We start from the raw sequence: 4,213 nt of genomic DNA, 5'->3' as shown, positions 1-4,213 counted from the left end.
CACAGAGGGAACAAACAAACAAGGGTAACGGCAGACGAAATACCGCTAAGCATTTCGCCCGGCGTGCTAACGATTCTGCCAGCTCGCCGCCCACATATATCTCTTCTAGAGAATCTGTGAGAGGTTTCTAAAGCTCAATCACTGCCCACACATTTCATCAGTGTTGAAAGAACTTGAAGCTTCCAAGGAAAGACCAATCAGTACACTGGGATGGCAGTTTCTGCATGGGTAAGACATATCCGATGTTCGCTTCGATTGTGTGCCTGCGCGCGCACGCGTTTGTGTATGTGTGTGTGTGCAATGCATTTTTTGGGATAGTGGAAGTCTACTTGTAAGTGGTTTGTTATAACAGAGGAAAACTTTAAGGCTTCTCAGCCTTTTGGCTAAGATCAAAGTGTAGTATCTGTTCTTATCAGCTTAATATCTCATACGGTCCCTATTTGGGACCATAGATATTAAAATGATTTTTAGAACGAGGCGAAGAGCTAGGGGCTTGCTCCGACTTGGCCACGGGTTGGCCTGGTATAGCAATACTTCCAGGATTCAGCCCATCTAAAAGTAATGGCCGTGCCCCAGCATGGCCACAGGTCGTTAGCTGAAACTAGATGAAATAAAGAACAGGTAAGAAAACTGTTATACAACATTCGAAGGCTTTCTGTGATTTCATTAATATTTCGTTAATATGAGAGGCGATTCAATCGGCTAAAAGTTGTTTTCAGTGTCAGACAACAGCTTACGTCCATTTGTTTCTCTGTTAAGATGAATTAAGAGTTTGGTACGATGCCAACAGTTGCAACAACGTAAGACAGACTCTCGAATTAAAACAAAATATATAAAGAGTTTCTCAGGTGGATATTTTCAAAATTGCTTATCGATTTTCTGACAGATTTTAATTGGTCATTAATTTAGTGCCGTGATGTCGGTCGTAAAGCTTGTGGTACCAGTTATTTTTTGCACACACATGCGCACATATATCTATTTCTTTACTACCCACAAGGGGCTAAACACAGAGAGGACAAACAAGGACAGACAAACGGATTAAGTCGATTATATCGACCCCAGTGAGTAACTGGTACTTATTTAATCGACCCCGAAAGGATGAAAGGCAAAGTCGACCTTGGCGGAATTAGAACTCAGAACGGAACGACAGACGAAATACCTATTTCTTTACTACCCTCAAGGGGCTAAACACAGAGGGGAAACACAAAGACAGACAAACTGATTAAGTCGATTATATCGACCCCAGTGCGTAACGTGTACTTATTTAATCGACCCCCGAAAGGATGAAAGGCAAAGTCAACCTCGGCGGAATTTGAACTTAGAATGTAACGGTAGACGAAATACCGCGAAGCATTTCGCCCGGCGTGCTAACATTTCTGCCAGCTCGTCGCCCACATATATCTTTTGTCATAAAAAAGTGGTTGGACTGCGGTTACACTGCGCTCATGCTTGAGCACTGCCTTGAACAAATCGACTCCAGTACATATTTTTAAGTTTGTTACTTATTCATCGCTTTACTTCACTTCAACTATTATTTTACGGGGCCGTAAACAAACCAAACCGGTTGCCAAGCGTTGTTAGGTCGATGACATCAACACAAAGACATACACACGCATATATACGAGGGGGTGCTGAAGAGTTCCTGGCATTAAGGGTCTGGCGAAAGGCCTGGTTGGAGGCTTGACATTCGAATTTTTTTGAATGGGCTTCAAACAACCTAAGGATCACTGCAATCAGTCTGTCAATCTGAGAGGGCAATACGTTGTATAAAATCATTATTAACTGATCCTCCTATATTTTCTTTTATCCAAAGCCAGGAATTTTTCAGCAACGTTTCCTGTGGAATCTCTCAATTGATCAACATGTAGTTTCATTAATGACCATTGGCCCTTATTATTTTTTCTCAAAAATCTTCAAAAATGTAGACTTATTTTATTCTATTTGTAATTTGTATTAAGTGGAAATTGAAACAATTGTAGGCTTAATTAATAATATGTTTATAAATCAATTTGTGTTCATTTCCTTACCTTATAATATTCGGTATTTATAATATACCTATTTAGATTGAAGAAGTATATCTAAACAATATAAGGCGGTAAACCAGTGTAACGTGGATGAAATCATCTCTTTAAGAGGTTAATATATCCTCGCAATGACATCTTTATATATATATATATGTGTATATATATATATACATACATACATCCAAAGATACATTCATACATATATGTATATACACATCCATCCATCCATACATACATATATCTATCTATCTATCTATCTATCTATCTATCTATCTATCTATCTATCTATCTATCTCTCTCTCTCTCTCTATATATATATATAATTATATATATGTATATATATATATATATTATATATATATATATATTGTGTGTGTGTGTGTGTGTGTAGGTATGTATGTGTGTATGTACATATATATATATATATATATATATATATATATATATAATAAATATTAGGGAATAAATCCAAACTTACAGGGAAAAATCAGATTTGGGATTGAATCCAATTTTATAGTAAAATATTATATTATATTAAATTAGAGACAAAACCACTATTAGGCAAATAGTGGTTTTGTCTCCAATTTAATATAATATATATATATATATATATATATATATATATATATATATATATATATATATATATGTGTTGTGTGTGTGTGGTATGTACATATATATATATATATAAACAATATAAGGCGGTAAACTAGCGTAACGTGGATGAAATCATCTCTTTAAGAGGTTAATATATCCTCGCAACGACTCTCTTTATATATATATATATATATATATAGATATATATATTTGTAAAAAATGAAGTTCGAAAATGCTGTTATATTATACAGTTTTTAATTTTTATATGTACATTATAACATGCTTCAGTTCCTGAAATGAACCTTATCAAAAAAAGGTATATATAAAAAAAGACAGCTCATGCCGTCAAACACAAGAAATTCATTTACAATATACAACGGAGTCAGACATCTTAAAGTTCAAATATAGTTTGGAGTAAGTTCATTCATGCTATATGTTCAAAGTGTTCGATGCAGTGGCCCACGGTGGCGATACGTATTCAATACAAAAAAACAGATCAAAGTGGTGGAGAGCAGTCAATACAGAAGATTGTTGTTCCCGAAAGAGCGAGGAATTCATTTTTACCTTGAGCAATTGTGATGACCCATGGTGGGCGTTCGCTGGGTGATTCTAGTGAGTCTTGTGAAATGTTCGGGTTTTATAATGCCTGTTAGGTGTTCAGTCCTGCGTAGCGTGACGTCATCAACATTTTGACCAATCGTTTCGTTAGGTGGCTTTAGTCAAGAAGAACGGTACGTCATCAACATTCTGACCAATCGTGACCTATCGCTGTATTATAACTGCCTCTTGTCTGTATCCTGTTTTGACCAGTCGTTTCAAGCAGGACGGTACGTCATCATGATTCTGACCAATCACGACTTATAGCTGTATTAGATCTGCCCCTTTTCGTTAGGTGGCTTAGTCAAGCAGAACGGGACGTCATCAGCATTATGACCAATCGTGACCTATTGCTGTATTATAACTGCCTCTTGTCTGTTTCCTGTTTTGACCAGTCGTTTCGTTAGGTGGCTTAGTCAAGCAGAACGGGACGTCATCAAGATTCTGCCCAATCACGACTTATAGCTGCATTAGATCTGCCCCCTGTCTGTATTTTGTTAGGTGACTAGTCAAGCAGAAAGGTACGTCATCAATATTCTGACTAATCTCTGGCCCCTGTTTGTATCCTGTCCATTCTAGCAGAACTAGACGTCATCAGCGTGTTGACCAATCAGAATCGGGTCTGACCCTTAGCTGTATCGTATGTGGTCAGTACATCAGGGTCAGATTTGCACGAAAGAATTTTTTTCCTTTTTTACTAAGGCATATTTCCGTCAGTGCGAGTGACTGTTTAAGGTAGCGGCCGTGGTGGTATTTTGCTTCTCCTTTTCGGAGGACTTATCTTTTATTTTAATATTCCTGGCCCAGGGTGTTTAAACTTGGTCTAAATTTTTTTATGAAATACAGTTCTTATTTTTGGCGTTGTGTGAAGGTTGCGTTGTCACTGAATTTATAGAGCGGGTTAGTTGTAAATTTCGGATTTACATTCCAGCACATCTATCTATGTGTCCGCTGACCGGTATTTTGCGGTAATCAGGGTTTCTAATTTGTGATTT

General features: G+C 37.1%; 1 non-coding gene across 1 annotated transcript; it reads left to right on the top strand.

Moving 5' to 3' along the window:
* The first annotated feature begins 363 nt into the window (after positions 1–363).
* LOC115214552 lies at positions 364–557 on the top strand. The gene has a single exon (XR_003881901.1). It is a non-coding gene; the product is annotated as a U2 spliceosomal RNA (small nuclear RNA).
* The last annotated feature ends 3,656 nt before the right edge of the window (positions 558–4,213 follow it).

The sequence above is a fragment of the Octopus sinensis genome, linkage group LG7, assembly GCF_006345805.1.
Source record: "Octopus sinensis linkage group LG7, ASM634580v1, whole genome shotgun sequence".
In the NCBI taxonomy this organism is placed as follows: Eukaryota; Metazoa; Mollusca; class Cephalopoda; order Octopoda; family Octopodidae; genus Octopus; species Octopus sinensis.
This window is presented reverse-complemented; position numbering and strand designations above follow the sequence as displayed.